A 22814-nucleotide genomic window follows, 5' to 3' on the forward strand; every position below is an offset into this window, starting at 1 on the left:
CCGTATCCTTTCTAAAACATATGGAAAATATTAGATCTATTGAATGCGTGAAACAAAAAACTTTTATCTTTTACCAGGAGTATGGCGTTAGCGAAGGCTTTCAATCATACTTAACATCAGTTACAAAAAGCTCACACCGTTTTATATTAACTCGCTTTTGCCTGGGCATTGTACATCATTTAGTGGCATCCCCCCTGATTAACCAGCACAGCACCTCCCCCTGCCCTTGTGACGGGGTATCTAAACAGAGTAGCTGTCATTTTTTGTTATACTTCCATGAGGAAATTTTATTTAAAACCCATCTTTTTATCCAATAAATTACGATGCACTAAGACAGCTATGCAGGTAACGTTTAATCTGCTGAGTCCAGATATATGTTTCTGCATAGCAACATAGATTTTAAAGTGTATATCTGTACGGAAATCGATGATTTTATGAACAAACGGAACTAAATGTCTTACATTATCATAACAGGGAAAGACAATAACCCCCCCTTCCATACTATGTGACTAGTGCACTAGTGACACCATGAATTCTAGATCTGTGTTTTAAGTTTACTTCATTCTGGGCGCATTACTGTAATAGTGATTTTGTATTTTAATCCTTTTAACCTGTGTTTTAATTCCTATGTATTTTACCATTGCTAGGTTTTGTGCATAAACTAAAAAATGTCTATTGCACTTTCCGAATGCTAATTTTGCACACATTTCTATTAATTGTTAGCATGTGTCACCTTATTGCAAATTTTGCACATGCTTTATAAAGATAAAATTGCACCTTATTATGTATTTGCACGAGTGACACCATGAACTTTAGATCTGTGCTTTAAGTTTACTTCATTATGGGCGCATTATTGCAATAGTGATTTTGTATTTTAATCTTTTTAACCTGTGTTCCAATTCCTATGTATTTTATTATTGCTAGTTTTTGCACATAAACTAAAAGATGCCCTTTCCAAATGCTAATTTTGCACATATTTCTATTAATCGCTAGCATGTGTCACTTTAATGCAAATTTTGCACATGCTTTATAAATATAAAATTGCATTTTATTATGTATTTGCATTCGAAGATTTAGGAATTGCTGTTGATTCATGGGCTGAATATACTTCGTATATGTACTATTTCATGTTTTGATGTTCTGTTGCTATATGGTCATATACTTATATATACCGAATAAAGCATTTTGAATCTGAATCTGAGGCTATGTGGGTCACTTTTACGCCGCTGGTGCGTCACTTTTTGTGACGCACCAGTGGTGTAAAAAATGCGCCTTGTTGCGCCATATTTACAAAGTGACGCATCTAGGTAGATCCGTCACTTAGAAACTCCTGCGCCACATTATACCTGCGCCAGGTATAATGTATGCAAGGGGGGCATATTGACGCAAGAAAGGGTCGTAGAAGTGACGCAGTGAAATCTATGTGATTTCACTGGGCCACTTCTAGGACACAAATGCGTCAATTTCGTACGCCTGCCTCACAGCAGGCATAAGACTGACGCAAGCCCTTTCACATGGGGCTTGCCCCATGTGAAAGGATACATTGCTGGAGTTGCGTTACTTTTGTGAAACACTCCAGCAATGCGCCACTTTTGAGCCATACAGATACGTCAGAAATACGTATCTGTATCTCCTTGCGCAATGATGCGTCATACTGTAAATATGACGCATCATTGGTGGTGCAAGGAGGGCGCAGTGAAAAGTGACGCATCGCTGTTTTCCCGCAGTGATGCGTCACTTTTCATAAATGAGGCCTCGGGTGCGCAATGCTCTGGAGGCAGACCTTGGGACCCTTATGTCGGATGTGAATTGGGCTCGGACTCGTGTGTTATTAAAAACAGTGTCCGGTAACGCTTGGTTTAAATTAATTCACCTTAATTTCATGCACCGCACCTTTGTGACTCCTGTAGGCCTGAATAAACATATTCCTGAGCGCACTTCAACATGTCCCCGTTGTGCAGCAGGGGGAATTTTATGCATTTAGCGTTGGGTTAATGGTATGAGGGCCTTCTGAGCGCGGGAACTTCAATGGTTGAACTGGACTGACTCTCTCTCCTGTGAACTCGTGTCTTAGCTGTGCCTGTTGGGTCACCATGTCCTCTCCAAGAGCGTAAAATGGCGATCCGGTTCATGCAGCTGGTATTAGTGCTAGCAAGGAGGCGAGTTGCCATCACTTGGATAGGGGTTAGGGCTCCCTCGGAGGAGCCATGGGTTAGAGATGCCTCAGAATGGACTGTGCCAGAAGAAACACAAATGTAGCATGCCAGATCCGATGCCAGACTTCCAGTTGACTTAAAAAGGTGGGGTTTGCCTTGTCAAACGTTTGAGGAGCGGCGGGGTATGATTCTAGGTGTAGTGAGGGGTAGCTATGGCTGTGAGGGGTTGCTAGTCTTTGACTGGTGTTTTTGGTGTAAAAAAACAAATGCATTTGCTTTGTGGTGTTTAATAGGATGATGAAACGTGTCTTTGTTTCCCCTAATGTATCTTTTCACTGCAATGAGGAAATTGATGTGGGTCAGGAGTGGCTCTGCTGCGATTGTAATCCGCCTTGTTGGGTTGCTGCTTTGTTGTTAGTTGTCTTGTGTTTATAAAATGACAGGTTAGAAAATAAAAATCTACATAAAATAAAAATGTGTGATTTGCATGTTGCACAATTTTCTTTCGAGCTGGCACATTAACTGACTATTTTAATCCATGAGTCATAACTATGACTGGGCAGAACCCTGTCCTCTCGCAGAACTGCATTAGCCATCAGAGTTATTTTACTGCTTTTATAATCCTCTCAAAATGGCTGAGCACACAATGACCTCTGCTGCAGGTGTCTGAGCCCTCTAAAATATTTTACAGTGCAGCCTCTTTGTGTCCAATTAAGTAAGCGGCAACAGATCTACTGGCAACATTCTCCTTATTGCCAATTTTTTTACAAGTTTTTTTCTTTAAATTAATGCATAAATTGTTTTACAGATTCCTCTTTTAAAGCTCCGCCCTGGTGACTCCACCCCCTTCCCTCTTCCACACATTGACCTCCGATTTATGGGTTCCCGTAGCAATTTCTTTCGGAGGGAGAGTACCAGCTCTTCTCGGTAACAAATGGCTTTTTGGGATAGTGAGTGCCTGCACTTTTACATTTCCATATCAAGCACTGGTCAGTTTCTTAATCTCAAGGCGTATCTTCATTTGAGCACTCCTATTATGTAAACTAAAACAGTTGTTGAAATGTATTTCTAAGCTAATGGGTCTTAACATAGTCGTTAAACCATAGAGAAGCTGAGTTTGAAACCCATCCGAAGGAATGTTCGTAGCGGTCGGTAGATGGCAGTGTTCTCACTTCCATAACACACGAAAGAGAACATTGCTGCATATATATGAAAGGGAAAGTCTGCCTACTGCAACAAGTGTATGTACAATGCTTGGGTTTAAGATGTGCATTGAAGATAACGCTTTATGTCTTACTCCTGTCTTAGACTTGAATTAAATCTGATGAATATACAAGCCTGATTCACATAAACATTTTCTGTCAGTACTTGTGTCTTCCTACAGGCTTACATGTGACTCACTTGTGAGTTCCCAGAGTGAGACACAGACAATGCTTCTGTCAATCAGTCCTGAATATCGCGTTGTCTCCAAAGCAGGAGCAAGACCGTTACTCATAGAAAACGTGGCGAACCAGGCTTGGAAATTCGGGTGTAAATCTGAACTAAGACAGGAGTAAGACAACACAACTCATTGTGAATTGAGCAAAAATGTCCCTCTATTGGTGCAAAGGTATAAGTGTTCGCCTTTGTGTCCCAGAGGAAAGCTGCAGACCTGTGTTGTGCCACTGTTTCGTCACTGATGGAGATGTGATTTTCGGGTGCAGCTAAAGTTGCCGCATAGAAAGTTTGAAGCTAATGTAATATGCATGAGATGATAAAAGTAAAAAAAGAACTAAAACTTGAGTCATTTGTATTTCATTAATCACCCCCTGGGGCAGAAGCATACAAGTTAGGTGGGACAGTGATTTACCAGGACAAGAACGCTGAATCGCAGGGTCAGCCTAAGCGGATGCATTTTATTTGGATGGGGTCAGACCAGCAGAATCATGGGAGGCTGGTTATCTCATTACTGTTTGTATTACAGATCTAAACACAAATGGGATTCATGGCTGTAATGTGGGTGTCTGCCCCAATGAGGACGCTGCACAGTTAGTGGATTTAACTGGTCTTTATTGATTTAATCTCCCTAAAGAGCGCCGACTCTTAACAGCTCTGTGTCGGCTTTTCGCGCTTCTCCCTGTGCACTGCGCGCGCACCCTCACATCGCGGCCGCACGTCACGTCTCTACGTGACGTGCATAAACTAGACAGCGCCACTACATATCTCCCCTTTTTTCCCAAACAAACATTTAACTCACTGTCCGTTGCTCATATGAAAGTCTCGAAATCTTGCAGGCTTAATCACCGCCCTACCGCTCCTTGTGAGTCTCGGGGGGTCAGGCGGGACCGCTCCTTCCTGCGACCCTTCGCTCCTTCCTCCACCTTCAATCGTGGTCGCACCCCCGTCTCGCCTGTTCATTCCCGCTTCACCAACTAATCCCTGATCACCATAGTCCATTTTCTCTCTCAGCTGTTCTCCTCTGCTCACCTCCGACTCTCCATCCGATCGTTCTTGTTCCTGAGACCCTTCTTCTACCCCTTCGGGGTCTTCTCCACCTCGGTCCCATCCTTGCACTCCGTTGCATCTGGCCATGCGATCCTGTGACCACACGTTGCCGTCACTCAGTAAGGCCGCCCTACCCCTCACTTCCTTTACTTGCAGGGGCCTGCTGTATTTACTCTCTCCTTTCCTCCTTAGCGTGGCCAATTTTACTCGTACCCATTCCCCTTTTTCCAGCTCTGTCTCCTTCACATTTCTCCGGGCGTTGTAGTGTCTAGAGTAAATGGCCTGTGCTTTTTCCAGGTTGGCTCGCACGACCGCGGGGGACCATTCACTTGTTATGATTTTCTCCTTCCACACGCGGTTGTCCCGGGTGAATGGTTTGCGGCCTCTCAGTATTTGAAAAGGGCTGTACCCTGTACCTGTGGGGGTGATCCTGTACGCCCACACCATGCGTTCAATCTCTCTTTCCCAGTCCTTGTTGTTGGAGATGGCTGCCTGCACGGAGCCCATCACCACTCTGTTAAATCGCTCCACAAGTCCGTTCCCAGCCGGGTGGTATATGGACGTGTGCTTTGCTAGAATTCCATTTCTTTGCATAAAGTTGCTCCATTTCTCTGATCTGAATTGGGGGCCATTGTCACTTAAGACGGACTTCGGGATGCCTTCCCTCACGAAAGTGTCTGCCAGGAATTTTATGATGGTCTCTGTATCCATCACCTCGTCTATTTTCAGCTCCGGCCATTTCGAATACCTATCCACCAGGACACATACGTACTTCTGGACTCCATGCACATCCAGGATAGGGCCCAGTATATCCACTGACAACTCCTCCCACGGATTCCTTGGGGGGTCAAATTTGCCCAGGGCTGGGCGGAGTGGTTTGAGCGTTTTGTCTGCCCCTTGGCACTGTGGGCAGTCTCTGACGTGCCTCTCGGCCCTTACATCCATACCTGGCCACCAGTAGTTTTGCTTGGCCCTTAGTTTCAGTTTTCCTATTCCCAAGTGTCCCTCGTGGAGCATGTCCAATAGTTTGGGGATGATTTCCGCTGGGGGGATGACTTTCTCCCCTCTGTATACAAACACTCCTTGGTCATCCATCGACAGCTCTTCTCTGACTTCGAAGTATGGGTTGAGGCCTCCACGGGTTAGTCTCTTATCGGGCCACCCCCCTGTGATGTATGATTTCACTTCTTCCAGGACCGGATCTTTTCCGTAAGCCTGCCTCCACTCCTGGTGTCCAATGGTTTTCTCTTGATCTTCTATGAGTGCCACCATTTCTTCCGCTTCTGCTTGGTCTTCTCCACTCTGCTCCATGGCTGCCGCTCTACTCAGGTAGTCTGCTACCCTGTTCCTACTGCCAGGGATGTGTTCTACATCATACCTAAATTCTAGCAGTTTGAGGGTCATCTTTGAGATCCGCGGCGTGGCACTTGCATGTCCGCTGGACGTTAGTACCTTCAGCAAGGGTTTGTGATCTGTTCTTAACAAGAACCGTGTGCCCCACAAAAACTGTCTGAACATGGACATGGCCCACACGACCGCCAGCATCTCTTTTTCAATTACACTGTACTTCTTTTCGGTCTCACTGAGCGTGCGGGATGCAAAACTGATCGTTTCCATTCTCCCTTGGCCTCGATCTTGCATAAGGACGGCACCCAGCCCCTTGTCGCTGGCGTCCGTGGTTAGTACCGTGGTTCCTTGGGGGTCGTAACCTTGGAGTGGAATCGCTCCAGCCACCTCTCTCTTGATGATTTCAAATTCACCTTGCGCTCCCTCCGACCAGCAGAATTCCGTGTTGTCTCGTGTCAGCTGCCTCATGTGATGGGTTTTGGATGCGAAGTGCTGCACGAACTTACTATAATATTCCGCCATTCCAAGGAACGATCGTACTTCCTCTTTGGTGGAAGGCGGTGGCGCCTCGCAGATGGCTCTCACGTTGTCTGCCTTCGGGGTGACCCCTCGCACCCCTATCTCATGTCCCAGGTAAGTCACAGACTCCATTCCTATCCGGCACTTGGTCCATTCAGCAGTGAGGCCCTTACTCTCGAGGATCTTTAGCACCCTTCCCAATTTACTGTCGTGATCCAGTCTGTCTTGTCCCATGACCAGGATGTTGTCCTGGAAATATTGGACTCCATCGGTGTCCTTAAACAGCTGGTGCATCAACTTTTGGAACACCGCAGCCGCCGAGGCCAGCCCGAACGGCATGCGGCGGAACTGGTAGCACCCGAATGGAGTGATGAAGGACGTGAGTTTTCGGCTTTCCGGATGCAGGGCGATCTGGTGGTAGGCGGAGGTCAAGTCTATGGTGGAATACCACTTGACTCCCCTGGTTCTGGCCAGCATTTCCTCGATCCGGGGCAAGGGGAAATTTTCCACCACTATGCTCTTGTTCAACTCGCGTAGGTCGACGCACAGCCTGATCTTCCCGCTTTGTTTCTTCACAACCACCAGGGGCGCGAGCCACTCCGCGCACGTAATGGGTTCGATGATCCCTTTGCTTTCCAGATCCTGTAGTTCTTCTTGCACTGCATCCCTCACCGCCAAAGGTATATTTCTCACTTTGTGGGCGACTGGTACAGCATCGTCCTTCAAGACTATCTAGTGCGCGCAAATTTCTCCATCCTTCCGACTGTGCCTCCGAATACCTTGGGGTACTCCTCCTTCCATTTGTCTAGTTCAGGCCAGGTTCCCGGTTCCGTGAGTAGTATCTGTTCCTTGCCTCCTGGGTCCAGTTTGATGCCCAGGTCGCCTTGGTCGAGCCATCCTAGGACCGATGGTCCTCTCTCAGAGATGTACAGTTTGCAGAATGCTGATCGGCCTCTGAACTCAAAATTCAATGGTCTGAATCCTGCCATAGGAATGCGGTCCCCGTTGTATGTTACTGGGCGGATGTCCAACCTCTCCAGTTCTGGGCCTAGGTGTGGTGCAAAGCTCTCCTCCCACACCGCTCTTTGGATGATGGTGTAGGGCGAGCCGGTGTCTGCCACGACCTTTATCGGTATTCCGCCGATCAGCATCTCCAGGACCGGTTTCATTGTTCTCTTGCCGTCGACGTTCAACACCTGGCCATCTACACTCTGTACTTGATCTTCTATGTAAATGACGGTGACCACGTCTTCGTCTGCGCCCTCTTCTTGTTCTTCGCTGTCCTGTCCGACATACTTTACCATGCTCTTCTAGGACTTCCTCCGACACACCTTCTCATAGTGGCCCAGTATGCCGCAGTATAAACATTTGGCGCGGAATGCGGGGCACTTCCTGTCGTGCGCCTCGTGCGACCAGCTCCCGCACCGATAGCATGGTTTCTTGCTGCTTCCTGCTTGTTTCCCTGGAGGGCCTGGGTTGCCTTGCCATTTGTTGGGCCCCTTTGCCTCCGAACCCTTGTTCTTGTAGTCCCTGCGGGGCTCCTCCTCGTCTACTCTGTTCACCATGGTGTTGGTGGTTGTCTCTTTCCTCGTTGCGTCCGCGCACCTGCGCGCCAGTTCTGCCCTTTTGACGATTACCATCACCTCCTTTAGGGTAGTGTCACCGCTGGCCCACAATTTGTCCTGCACCGCTGTGCTCGTGGTATGCATCACCACCTGGTCTTTGATGAACTCCTCTTCCCAATTGTCATATTTGCACGTGGACGCTAGTCTCTTCAGGGCCGCCACATATTCCTCTACTGTCTCTCCCGGGCGTTGTTTCCTTTCCTGGAAATTGAACCTGTCCACTGATACACACACCGCCGGCCTGCAGTGCTCGTTCAGGTCTTCGATGGCATGGGCATACACATCCACGTCAGTGCTTCCTCTTTGTTTCGGGACTAGGCTTTTGTAAATTCTCAGGCCTTCTGGGCCCAGGTTGAGCAATAATATGCGTTTCTTCCTCTTGGGATTAAATTGTTCTTCGTTCTCATCCTCCAATACTCCTATAAAATTAACGATGTATTCCCTCCAGTCTTCCCACTTCATAAGCGGTTCTCCTGGTCTGGGCAGGAACTGCACTGGCGCCATCGCGTACCCCGCCTGCGCACTCATTTTCTCGCTCTTGATCGCGGGATGCACACTTGCTTGGCCTCTGGGACTTCCTGGCGTGTTGTCCTGTTCTTTCTTGCCTGTTTGCGGTTGGGGACTGCCTTCGTCCGCCCCCTCAATCTTGCCTGGGGGATCCAGTGCGGTCCTCCCTGTCTGGTGGGCCGTCGCGTGCTTCGGCGCGCTTTCTTGACTTCTCTGGGGTGTGGGCAACCCTGCCGGGCTGGTAATCACCTCCCCTGGGCTGTGCTGAGCTCTGCCACGCTCTATAGAGTAGCACCTGTGTGGGGCTGTTGGTCACTCCTCGACCTCTGGCTCTTCCTAGCACCAGTTTATTTTTTCTCCGTGGTCCAGTTCCTCACTGCGTGCCCTCCAGCCACCGGTGGCAGATGGTTTCTTCGGTGGACTGGTTCTCTGCAGGGGGGCAGGGGGTCTAGTATCCCATCCTCATCGCCATTGTAATGTGGGTGTCTGCCCCAATGAGGACGCTGCACAGTTAGTGGATTTAAATGGTCTTTATTGATTTAATCTCCCTAAAGAGCGCCGACTCGTAACAGCTCTGTGTCGGCTTTTCGCGCTTCTCCCTGTGCGCTGCGCGCGCACCCTCACATCGCGGCCGCACATCACGTCTCTACGTGACGTGCATAAACTAGACAGCGCCACTACAATGGCTTGTGCAGAGTCCTATGTTGAATGGTGCAAGATGTCTTAAAGAAGCTCGGAAAAAAAACTGATTTTGAGTCTCTTCAGAAAAGTCAGGTGGTCAGATGGGACGAGTAGGGAGGGGGCATGGATTCAAAGCTCAAGATGGTGACTGCTCTTTGAGAGGACAATCGTGGGTTCCCATCTAATCCATTAATCCTGCTCTTGAAACTATGGGGCTTATTTACAAGCCCCTTGCGCCGTTGGTGCGTCACTTTTTATGAAGCTCCAGTGCCGCAGAGTGCAGACCCATATCTACGAGGCCTTGCAAAGACACTTTGCATCTTTTTCATGGCCTTGTAGATATGGTGCAAGGCAACACAGTGCAAGTTGTTTCATTGCCTTACATTGCCTCAGGAAGGCATTCCATGCAACACCCATGGGTTTTGTCGCATTCCCAGATTTACAAGGATCTGTAAACTTGGGAATGCTCATAACCCGCACTGTGCGCATTCCAGTGTATATGCATTACAAACAAACCAACCTTGTGTTCCCTAATAAACAGCCAACATTCGTTGTGGTTATAGTGGTTGTTGTTTGCCGCAGTTTATTTCGGTCATAATTTGTATGACCCCTGGTCATAAATTATAATTTTTGAACTGTCATATTTTGGGTCATAAATCATAAACTCAGCATGTCATACCTATTATTTTACTGTACATTGTATGCATATCACTAGTTCGTAAATGGCACAGAGAGTTCTTTGGTTAGTTCCTTGTAGTCCTTTCTCTTTTCTTGTCCCTTCTGGGACCATTGTTTGGTTGGTCGCCACGCCCTTTGCATGTGGGGGGTAGCTTCTCCCCCGGAGTTATGCCCCAACTCACTACTGTGTCAGTCTCATTTGTGCCCTGCCATCTGGCGGGGTCTGGGCTGCGAGTGCGTCTCCATTTGCTACCCCCTTTTTTGTTAGGCCAACTCACCCTGCCGTGCAGCATCCCAAAGTGGGTGACCCTACTCCTACACACCACCCTATCGGTGTGTCTCCATAACCAACCATTGCACCATTACTTCAGCCGCAAACGCTTGTTTTCTGTCCAGCACTGCGACACTGCTATTCCTTAGGTGAGAGTGGGTGGGTCAAAATTCCTTTGGTGCGCCGCTCCCCTGCTCTACGATGATAGGAGCTACCTGGGGGGAGCGGTGACTTATATCCCCCCACACTTTCCCGCCTTCCCGTTGGTGTAGCCCCACTGGGGGGTTTGTACCTCACCAGACTCCCCATTGGACAAGGGCCTGCCACCACTCTGGCACCTGCGGGGTGGGCGCCGGACTACCTTGTTCCGCTTCTAGGCGCTCTAGGGGACCCAGAACCAGATGTTTGCAGGACTCGTCGTTGGTTATGGCGCCAGCCTTTGAGGCCCTCTTTGGGGCGGCCTCTGCGAAAATTGTACATCTCCCCATGTGAGACGTAACAAGGAGAAATATGTTTATTTCTCCTCCCTTTTTCCTCTTCCTATGTGTGCTGCATTTTACAGCAGGTCTATACAAGTGAGCAACCCAAACTACCCCTGAGGGCTTGGGCAAAACGTAAATGATAAGGTAAGGGGTGCCTTCAAGGGAATTTATTTCTGATGATTATTCAAATTGAATGGGCTCAGTTCTGAGGACAATTCAATGGTCCCCTGATTGAAAATTGAATCAAAAAGCCAATTTCTTCAAATTTATGTAAACATGTCAAAATGTAAATACGCAAAATCTTAAGGAACAAACAAAACGTGTGTATATGAAAATATTGAGTTGGGGGCGTGGCTTGGACGCAGATGTAGGCGGCAGCGGATTTCGGAGCTCCTCCGCGGCCACCCTTCTCCCATCACTATCTTGACCATCATTTCAGGTCCCTGACCCCTGATGATTCACCTCTGCTACCCGTGCCCCTGTTGAACAGGGGGGCAAGGCGACCGGAGCCCTGGCAGTGGAGTAACGGACCCTGAGAGAACACCCGAGGCTGCTTGCCCGGAGGCTCCCAAAATGGCGGCTGGGGTCGCGAGAGATGACGCCTGACCAGAGCTTTCCTCTGCGAGCGACACGGCTCCTGGCACACAGAAGGGGGAGCGGACGGTGAGAGAACCCCGGCGCAGCACCCAGATCGAGCGGGGGAAGTCGTGGAGAAGCTTTGAGTGCCCAGTGAGACGGCTATCGGAGGCCTGCCTGACGTCCGGATGGTGGCACCCTCGTGGCACCAGGGCAGTGCTGGTGGAGCGTTTGCCTGAAGACTTCAGAGCCCAGAGGGGCAGCAGCAACCAGGTTGGGGCTTGGACTGGGCGAAATGGGCTAGGACTGGGGAGCGGAGAGTGCTGTGGATGTGGTTGCACTCGTTGGAGGCGCAAGACTGCGGATCACGACCTGCCCTGTATATGGCACCTCAACTCTGGACAGTGCCCCGCACCACCGCAATTGTGGGGTAAAGAAGTGAAAAGTGCAGCTCCCTCAGCACGAATTGCGGGCCCTACTGGCTGTGGGGGCGCGAGCATACCCTGATAGTCGGACTTGCGGAGTTAGACAACTTGCAGGGGTCTATGGTCTGAGAGCGGGGGCCCTCCCTGGAGCTTTCCCCCTGCTGCGGAAATCTCGTGCAGCGACCCACAGACGGCGGAGTTTTGCTAAGAGGGTGAGAGGGGAGCATATAATCACCAATAACTCCCCTGGTGATGGGGTGCTAGAGAAGAAGGCCAAGATACAGGACTGAGGAATTACTTTGAGGGACCGCCCGTCCCCATGCTGACGTCGACCTACTGAGGCCCGGGGGTTATATATAAAAACACTAATTGCACACTATCGGACTCCGGGAGTTCGTGGATCGCTGGTTGTGCCTGGGGTGGGGCGCGACCTGCTGGCCCTGACACTGGTTGCGACGGCGGGAAGCCGGAGCGCGGGATCGTGAAGTGGCTCTGCAGTTGCTATCTGCTCCATGCCGAGAAGAGGTGAAAGGGTTGCGGAGTACTGAGTGGCGAGGGGTTGCTGCCTTATATCTGTAGACCTGGTGGACTCGCGACTGGAGGACGCAGATTGGCGTGCCTGGGAGTGAGCTCTGGGGGGGAAGACTTGGGCCGGGAATACAGCTGACTGCCGCAGAGCCCCATCACTGAGGGTCGCCGCTCTCAAGTGCCCTACGCCCGACGGGGTATCCAGTCTGACCTGGATTATCTACCGCCGGGGTTCATCCGGTCCTTGAGTTAGGGGCCGGAACTGACCACTAGTACACGGACTCAAGATGGTCAGGGGGAACAGGATAAAGGGTTTTGAGATGTTCTGGAGCCCCTGTACAGCCACGGGATCCTTCCCTGAGAAGCCATTGTGGCCTCAAGGGAGGCACTGGAGAAAATAATGGACTTAATAGGTTCTGACCTGTCTCTATTGAAAGATGACCACAGGAAGTTGAAGGACCGGGTGGCGACGTCGGAGACAACCATGAAGGGCATTCCCGATGAGGTTGATGCCCTGAAAAAATCGCTGGCTGAAGTGGCGCAGAAAGTCCGTGTGTTGGAGCTCCGGGCTGAGGACAGTGAAGGGCGCTGTCGACGTAATAACCTCCGTATAATTGGTGTCCCGGAGCGGGAAGAGGGCCCGGAGGTGGCCCCAGACGGGCTTTCTGCATTTTATGCCATGGAGCGAGCCCACAGGGTCCAGACGCACCCGCCTAGGCCTAGAGCCCAACCGCGCCCGACGGTGGTACGACTCCTTCACTACCGAGATCGCGATCATATTCTCCAGAAGGCCAAGGAGCTGCAGAACCTATGAATCGTCAACAGTAAAGTTATGATCTTCCCGGATTTCACCAGGGATGTTCAACAGCAAAGGACCTCCTTCTTGGCAATTAAACGGAAATTATGGGCACTGCAACTGCCCTATGCAATGTTGTTCCCGGCCAGATTGAGAGTTACTGCTGAGGGGGACATGCATTTTTTCCTCACACCGCAAGCGGCTTGGGATTGGATAGAAACCAGAGGGGAGGCTGATGGGGGCGCCTCGCCTGGAACCTCACCGCGACGACGCTCCCCCGACTTGACACCGACGCGGCGACCCAGCTCCCCTACCGGCTGGCAACAAGAACGGAACAAGGCGGTGTTGGCGGTGGCGGCCATCAGCCAGGGGGAAGTCAGCCCCTCCAGTAATATTTCGGAGTGCTCAAAGAATGACGATATGAGTCCAGGTTCCAGCAGTGCTCAAGGTCTATCGGTGGCGGACTTGCCGATAGTCACTCCACAAACAGCGGACGGAGTGTTTGGTTGATGGGACTGTAAGGACGTTGAGGACACTTCTGTAAGGTACTGGGGATGTGTGATGAGTCTTTGCCACCGGTCGTAGAGATTGGGGGCAGTGGGTTACAGATACTCTGTAATGCTAAATTGGGGGGGACCTGCTGCATGGATCTGAACTTTTGGAAGAGGGTGGGGGGGGGGGGCGTCCGGGCCTTTCGATTCGGCGTTCCAAATAGCCTGACCTGATCTAGACGATATGCGATTTGTTTGCTTGGTTTGGATGGGGATACCATGTTGGATGTCTGTCCTGGGGAGAGGGAGTTGGATAGGTTTGAATTGCTTTTTTTATGGGATAGGTTTAAAGGGGCCTGGGCGTGTCGGGGAGGACTCTGGGGGAGAATGTCAAGTACTATGTTGTCTGCAGTGGGACCCGCCTTAGGCTACAAATGTCTCACGTGGAATGTTAGGGGTATGCACACCATTTATAGACGGCACAAGATTCACTCTTATTTAATAAGAAGAGGTATCCATATCGCCTTCCTACAGGAAACGCACCTCTTGGCAAAAGAAGGGAAAGCTCTGCAGCGGAGATGGAGGGGGCAAGTTTACCACACTGTCTTCTCGGCCTATGCTAGGGAGGTACTAATATGGGTGCGGGCGGGGGTTCCCTTCCAATGTACAATGCAGCTAGTTGACCCGGTGGGTAGGTATGTAGTAGTGCGGGGGAAATGAGATGGCAGAGATTTAACCATGGGATGTTTGTATGCCCCAAATGTAGAACAGCCTACCTTCTTTTCCTCATTGTCCTGTAAGTTGGCTACGGTCCTGGTGGGTCCATTGCTCCTTGGAGGGGATTTTAATTGTGTCACAGATATTGCCTTAGACCGTTCGCATCCCCCCTTGCCAAATGCACCGGCGGGCAAACTGGCGCTTGCGCGTTCTGCCTGGCAACTGCCTGGTTCTGCCTGGGACTGATTGACTCCTGGAGGACTCACCATCCACTAGATAGGGATTATTCCTTCTTTTCCGCCCTCCACAAATTGCATGTTCGCATACATGCCTTCTTGTGCTCCCCTGACGTGCATGGAGAGGTATGCACTAGTGAGTATTTCACACGCACGATCTCTGACCATAACCCGCTGCTAGTCCAGATGAAGTGGTCACAGCGTCGCACAAGAATCCCCACCTGGAGACTGCGCCCAGAGGCGCTGGAGGATCAAGTCTTCAGAACCACGATAGCCTCGAGTATAGAAACCTATTTTCAAATTAATGAGGGGTCCGCGGCATCAACCACCATTGCGTGGGATGACTTCAAAACGGTAGTGAGAGGGAGATGAATTGCAACGGTATCGGGAGCTCGGAAGACCTTACTGCAAGATATCCACCGGGAAGACGAGAGGTTACGCACCCTAGAGAAAGAGCGGCCGGAACGGCCGGATAAACAAGAGGCCCTATTGGAGGCTAGGGAAGCTACCCAGCAGGTGATTCGTGCCGCTCATCAAAACAAAAGCGTGATAGATGCAGTCAAGTTGCAGTCTCAATTCTTTATTTGATGAAGGCAATCGTAACACAAGCAGCGTGACGGTTAGCATCGATGCTAACCGTCACACTGCTTGTGTTACGATTGTTACGAATCACCCCCTGGGCCACTAATTCAACAATCTGTTATCGGTCTCGCTGTTTTTGTTACCATTGCTTTCACCAAGATAATATCGAGATTGCAACTTATCTGCATCTATCTCGAGTACAAGACAGATACGAATTAACTTCTTGGCGACTTACTGGTATTTACACTACATTTGCCAGTACTGCCCAGTTTTAAATCAAGATTATAAAGACATTTTGCCAGCTGACTGGCCCTCAGGAATAACACAGCAACTTTCGTTTGAACCTAAATTCACTGATTAAGATAAACTGTCGTATTACAGGGTACTACAAATACAAAACATACAGTCCTGAAGATGGTCTCACAGATTAATTCATAAGAGACCGAAACGTTGACTACCGCCTTTTCCGAATACTAATCAAGTTTTAAGTTTTATAAAAAGGAAAGGTGTTTTCAGAGCCCACAGTGTTATATATTGATTTATTACAGATATTCCTGTGGGTCTGTTTTCATATTTGTATGTATTTTTGCCTTATTTTCTTTGTGATAAACTCAATATTTTCATATACACCCGTTTTGTTTGTTCCTTCAGATTTTGCCTATTTACATTTTGACATGTTTACATAAATTTGAAGAAATTGACTTTTTGATTCAACTTTCAATCAGGGGACCATTGAATTGTCCTCAGAACTGAGCCCATTCAATTTGAATAATCATCAGAAACAAATTCCCTTGAAGGCACCCCTTACCTTATCATTAGCATTTTACAGCACACATACAAAGAAGAAAACCCCTCCATGGATTGTTTTTTTAAAGGAAAGTACCCCTTCCTGCACAAAAACAATCCTGCCAACAACGCAAACACCCTTGCACCATGGTTTGGTGCTAGGCACCCTATTGTGCGATGGCGCTGGCTGAAAGGACAAGAATGCACCGCATCTCATAAAATACAGGTCATTCCTGCCCTTTCGATTTGGCATAGGGCAGCACAGCAAATATAATGGGGGAGCTGACCTACCCAAATCACTGTATATGAGGCCCTATCTTTCAGCAGCTTGGTGAGACTTCATTGATTTTCCCTCAAGACAAACCACCTCGCAGACCAACGGAGTCGGACTGAACAATAGGGCACTTAGGCAGTGTCAGAGGAGCTGAGTTGATAGTGGGATGCCACCATGTTACAGTGTGGCTGGGCCCTCTTCAGCGACACTCTGGGCTGTGTTGGAGTCCGTGCCCAAGTCGTGAACTGGATGCGGTTGCACAGAGAGGAGTTGGTAGGGTCCCCTCACACCTCTCTCTTGCTGTACATTGCCGATGTTCAGTAGTGATGGAGGGCCCAGGCTGAACGTGTCACTCCTTTTATAGGAATTTTTTTCATTTGATTTTTGGATTGTAATTTACAAAAAACATCAACACAGTGAACAGTAACAGTGTGGTCACCAACCATGCACATCACAAATCGTTAATACTATTGGTTACCCCAACATCTCGTTGCCAGCCCATCGCCCCCACCATTAATAGACAGGAAACAGAACACATTGGACAGATTACAGTGTTTTCGGGTGTCCTTACTGAGTCGCGTCCAGCCCTCCTAGGCCCTATCATGCTTCCCCAGGCAGCCCCGAGGTTCATGGATGGGTTTTTACACTACACAGTACAGGTTCATACCCGCGTGCTGTCCCGGAGGCGGCCCGGACTGTTTCCATTGGAGGGTATGCCCCTCTTTCAAGGTACCAGGCCCAAGAGCACCAGGCCCACCTCTGCAGGTGCAAATCCGTCAGCATCCACAATAGTGAATGGAGCCATTCTGAGAGTGAGGTCCAGGGGGCGGTCGAGAGCTGCGCCCAGTGCTCCGCTTACGGAACTCCAGAAGGTAGGAGAGTCGCACAGCTCCAGACAGTATGAAAAGGAGGAATGTCAGCTCAGCCTCTCTATTTATGCGCCAGAGCTGGAGTGTGCTTAATATATACAAATGAACCAAGTGAAATGACGCTGAGTTTGCTGATTCCCCGGGTCCTAGCAGAGCCTTTTGCCATTCACAGAAGTGCAGCTGCCCAAGATCGCAGTCCCACCTCACCTGTAATTTAGGGAAGGAATCTGGGGTTTTGGTTACCAGTCCCTTGCATATGGTGGACAGATGACGCCGTTCAGGAAGGGAAGGAGGCATGGTCAAATGTAGCCTCCAGAACTGTTCTTGGGCAAATCAGCAGCATCAGATAAAATATGGCTGAAGTGCATGTCTTACTTAGTAGCAGTTACCTATAAAAGTGAGATCTCCCCAGTCCGAACTCATTTTGCAATGTGTCAAACGTTTAAACACCAGTGTTGCCAATGACATGACTAGGGGAAGCTATGCCAAGAGAGACCTGACCCGAAAGCCCCATGTGCAGTCACCCAAGGCAAAAGGGCACCATGCCATAAGGGGGTTTCAAGGTCGTCAACGGGCTGGGGGTGTTTTGGTGATGTACCATCATAAATGTAGTGTATGGGGGTGTTTACCCATTACCCAATGTTCAAGTCTAAAGGCCGGATCATTCACAGGTTCGGAGATGCAAACATTTACAACCAGAAGAAGTGAGGCTATATAGTAGGATATCAAATCCGTCATTGCTATTTCCTGTCATATGTTGACTTACAGCAGTTGGTGAGTGCCACAGGGTGGGGATCGCCATCCAAGATAAAGATGTTGAGGGTGGAAGTAAAGGAGGTCAAACTCGCCCTGGGTATATACTATGGATAATTCTATACCATGCAAAGTATTTTGAGAAGGGTGATCCTCTTAATCAGGGCAATGCACCTCAGTGAAGACGAGGCAATGAGGATCTGCGCTGTACAGCCCTTCGCTAGTAGCTCACATTGATGTGATATTCTCAGTGTTAGCCAGAGTTGTTTTATTGCATATGTGGATTCCCAAATATTGAAATCCCGTGATCATCCCTGTCAAAACGGCTTGAAGTGCCCATTCCGCTGTTTGTTCTGATTGGCCTATAGGAAACAGTCCAGTCATATCCCAGTTGACTCGAAGTCCTGAATATTGGCCAAAGGTATCCAGGATGGCCATAATAATTGGTCCAAAGGTATGTGGGCTGCCAACGTACAATAGTGATACAAATTCATTAGAATTTGCCCATATCACCCTCCATTACCTGGGCTAAGAAACTACACATTGCGGAAAAGGTTGGTATGGAGGAAAAAAAATATCTATCAATTTACTTAACCATAGAGAACATCAAATTACCCTATAAATGGTAAAATGTCCCATTTTAATTTTTAGACATTTCAAAAAACACACATACTACAATAATAATCATTAATTATTTAAATCTGAATAAAATTACACATATATAGACATACACATAGCAAACATATATAGACATATACATAAAGAGATCTTGTTGCCTATACCCACTTTTTTACAACAAATCAGTGTTCGCACGTTCAATCTAGGTAATACACTGTGAGGTATGCAATCTGCTGTGGGTTTGGGTATACAGGACAGGGGCGCTCAAACAGTGCTTTTATAATGTGTGATGGTGGACAAGAAAAAATGGTTAAACGGTGCTGCCAGTGTAGAGGAGAACCCTAAAACCTCTAAAAGGTGTTCGGGCATAGGATGCCTTGACACCATGCATGTGTTTCATCAACAGGGCAAAACCTGTGACTCATCAGGGCTGTAAAACATATCATAGTGTTACCATGACAAAAGCAGCAAAGAAAGCATATATAAGCAATATGGGGACTCCAGCAGCAGTCCAAGGAAAAGATATAAACATGAAACATTATACATGATTGTACAACTACAAAAATAAAACTAAAATAATAATACATTAGGCACATTGGTGAGCATGTGCGAAACGGTCCTATCAGAACTACGAGTGAGAAGTGAGTGAAGAGGTGAAGAGGTGAGGAGATTGTCAGTGCAGAGACAAAAACAAAATAATCAATGTTGCGACAGACAACAATGGAAATGATGGAGCAGTAATGGTGAGTGTAGCAATGGCATAAAGATTGTGCACGATATCGTATGAACAAGTGAACTACGTTTGGGCAGTGAACAGATATCAGTGATAAGGTTGGCACCATGATAATCTAGACAAATCGGTACATGCGCGAACTGAGTATAGTGGTATTATAAAGTAGATATGAAGATGGCCGGGAGTGCAAGGTTGTGTGCAGGAAAGGAGTGATGTTGCCCGTCGCGGAGTCGTGGTATAAATGGTAAACAGTCGGTTGCTAACTCGTGCACGTGTCTAAAAGTAGTAAGAGCACACAAGTGACTTGGATAACAGTTGCGTAAAGGTCAAACATTATATACAGGAAATTTGAAACTGTAAGAATACGTAAAAGCATAGGTAATGAGTGACGTATTTGGTAAACGGGAAGAGAATACTAAAGAGAGACGGTTGATACTGGCAATTATGGGTAAACAATAGCCCCTCTCTTAACCTAAAAATCATGGAAACAGGATAGCGAGAGATACGAGGTTGCTGCGATAAAACAATCCACATTGCTAATAAATTCTTTATATACATGGTTACAATACGTAGGCATGCATTGCCTGTGACTAAAACATGATCCCAAATGAGAACAGTGAACTGAGTGTGATCACCGGTGTGCGGTGACGAATGACTCATGAGTGTGAGTATACTAAAACGAATTGTGGGTGAAAATAAACCTGTGTCAATAATGGATGGGAGGGGATTACCTGCAAGCGGCGCGGTGCGAGATCTGTAAGGTAAAAGGGGGGGAGAGACAGGCAGGTCAGTAAACCTAGGGAGGGAAAGGGAATTGACAACATGGTGCAATGGCCATGGGTGGGCTGTAACTCACGTGGTATCGGTGATCGTACGAAAAGTAGAGGGATGGAGATAAATGGAAAGTATGTAGACGAAGTAGTCCAAGCGCGTGGCAGTCGGGTACGACTGACAGGAGGTAACCTGCAGTGGAAGGAAAAGAACGAGCAGGTTGTCACACTATAGTGACTGTAAGGGTGACTGTAAGGGTAACTGCAGGACCAAAGTCGGGGCGGGTGTCCCTGGACTCGAGGGTGGAAATCTTACCTAGGGTGATGAGTTACTGCCGAGCTGTGACGCTGGATGGGTCCAAGAGAGGACTGCTCGTGTGCCTGCCTTAAGATGTACTTCCTGGTAGATGGCGCGCATGCGCGTCGGTCCTAAACCAGGAAGTGAAAATGCACGGGGAAGAGAAAACTAGACAGCTGACCTAGAATAAGTGCGTGGTATGCGCGTGGAAAGGGATCATGTTTTTACAAAGCTGTGTATTGAGGATAAGTATAAATCGAAACAGAAAACGTATTGATATACCATGTTAGAGGCACATAAATTGTAAATATGCACACAAATGTATTCAAAGATGGGAGTGACTCGATGCAAAATTATGTTGATGTAATATGTTAAAACACATATTATAAAACTAATACATGGAAAGCAAAATAGAAACAAGGAAGAGGAAGACTGTGTCTGATGCGGAAAACATGTGTTGGGTGCGGACACATCAATTGGGCATCATAGGTATATGTTATATGCGGGGACAAGATATGTTAATGTCCATAGTAACAAACTCATTACAGAAAGCGCTAGAGGAGAAGAATAGAAAGATACGAAGTGCAGTGGTGTGATGGCAAGTATGATACCTAATGCACAGGTAACAGGTTTAGGGGACCAAGAGGTTTTGAAGTTCAGAGTCAATGTTTTGACCGTACTTGACCGTTTGCAAACGCATGATCCAGGTTGCTTCCAGCCTGCGTAGACGAAGTTCCCGGTTTCCTCCGCGTATGTTGGGTTTGGCAACGTCTATGCCATAGAATTCAAATTTCTTGTGTGTAGACTGGCTTGCACACTTCGCCTTGTGTAAAGCCAAGGGATACCGAGGGTCCTGCTGATGCATCGCTCTGGCATGTTCACCATTGCGGTCCTTGAGAGACCTAATTGTGCTTCCAACATATTGGCTGTACAACAACATGTAATGCCCAGACCACAATTACTTAAACAATTCTTTTAGAGGGTTAGAAAACAATTTATTATACCAACCCTCGACATAATTATTTCATGGCAATCACTTTTTACTTTTTGGATTTTCACAAATTAGCAACAGAAAACGGACTGTACACTTCAATATTTACACATCTATATATGCTTTGTACACACATAGAATCACACAATATTTACACAATAAATGAATTTTTTGCATCAAACTTTACAAAAATTATAAAAACATCACAAACATCAATATCACAAACATTACAATCAACAAATGAGAGAAATCAAATTTAGGGGGAGTATAAGCAAATTAATGACTCATAAACTAATGATTCCTGGACCAGCCGGTCCTAGTATCTTGGAGATGATAGTTTGTTCCACCCAAAAAAAGAAGACTGCCGACGCGTTTCAAGACCAGCTGCAAAGTTACTGGTCTCTCATCAGGGCTGTTAAATGTTTGTATCTATGAGATGCAAAGAGATTGTTTTAATCATCAAATTCATGGAAGCCTCTTAATTTTGATAGTGGGCTATAGCAAGTTATAAACTACATACCAAGCTTATTTGTAAGGAGGGCAGGACGGTTAACCTTCGTGGTGTCCGAAGGACTCTTCGTTATTCGTAGATGGGCAGGAGTTTCTGGGAAGTTTTAAAGAAATAAGTGAATAAATCGTACTCATAGCTTGAGTAGCTCGTTATTACCTATCAGCAAATGAAACATACCTTACTCGTGTGCACGTAAGGCCGACCGGCGTATTTATTTGTTGCGTGACACCATAAATTGTGAGCCTACAACAATTGTAAAGAAATGTTTTAGCTACGTAACGTTATTAGAGCGTAATGCACTCAAGTCAAGGGAGGATTCGCCTAGCTTTCCGTAGTTTTCTTTGCTCATGCAGTTCAAAATTGTGCCTCAAACACGGTCCTATTTAAAAGAAAACGCGATTGTAAACACTGATCGCTCAGGCGTACGGGTATGTCATAGGGGCTTCATTCGCGCTGCCAAATATTGGTCAGTTACCTGTTCTGCTACACAGCACGCCGCTACTGGGGTCTCTCGTTTTCTCTATCAAGATGGCCAACCACAGTTCTCGTTTGTTATATGCGCGACTCCACACTAGTGCATCGTGGGGCTTGTAGTCCCTTATATGACTGTGAGTGATTGTTCTTACATTCTCTGCGCATCACTATATAGACATCTACCCACGACTAATGCGCATTCATATAGTGATAAGAAACCACTAAAAAGGAATTAATTATTGAAACGCGCATTGCGTGTTAGTTGTGGAAAAGAAAACTTTATTATCAAAGCGCATGCTGGCGCAAAGGACAATCTGACACTGAGTCTTGGATTTATTATGTACAAACCTATCTCAATTGACCACGGTTATCCTATACCAAAGATAGGATTTGAAAAGGAGGAAATTGGGTAAGGCCACAGGTGCAGACAGGGATGTCGACCGACTATAAGTCGACTATACAAGTTGTCGCAAATGATTATATGCGGGCTATCTCAGACAGGCTGTTCAGGCCAGTCTGAGTACTATTACATTTCAAAATTTCTGCAACAAGGCACGTTCGATGTCATGGCATTTTAATGTGGTATTAACAGTGTACAACACAGACCACCTAAGTTCATGTTCGGTATAGCCCTTT

This window comes from Lissotriton helveticus, chromosome 5_1 (assembly GCF_964261635.1).
Source record: "Lissotriton helveticus chromosome 5_1, aLisHel1.1, whole genome shotgun sequence".
NCBI lineage: Eukaryota > Metazoa > Chordata > Amphibia > Caudata > Salamandridae > Lissotriton > Lissotriton helveticus.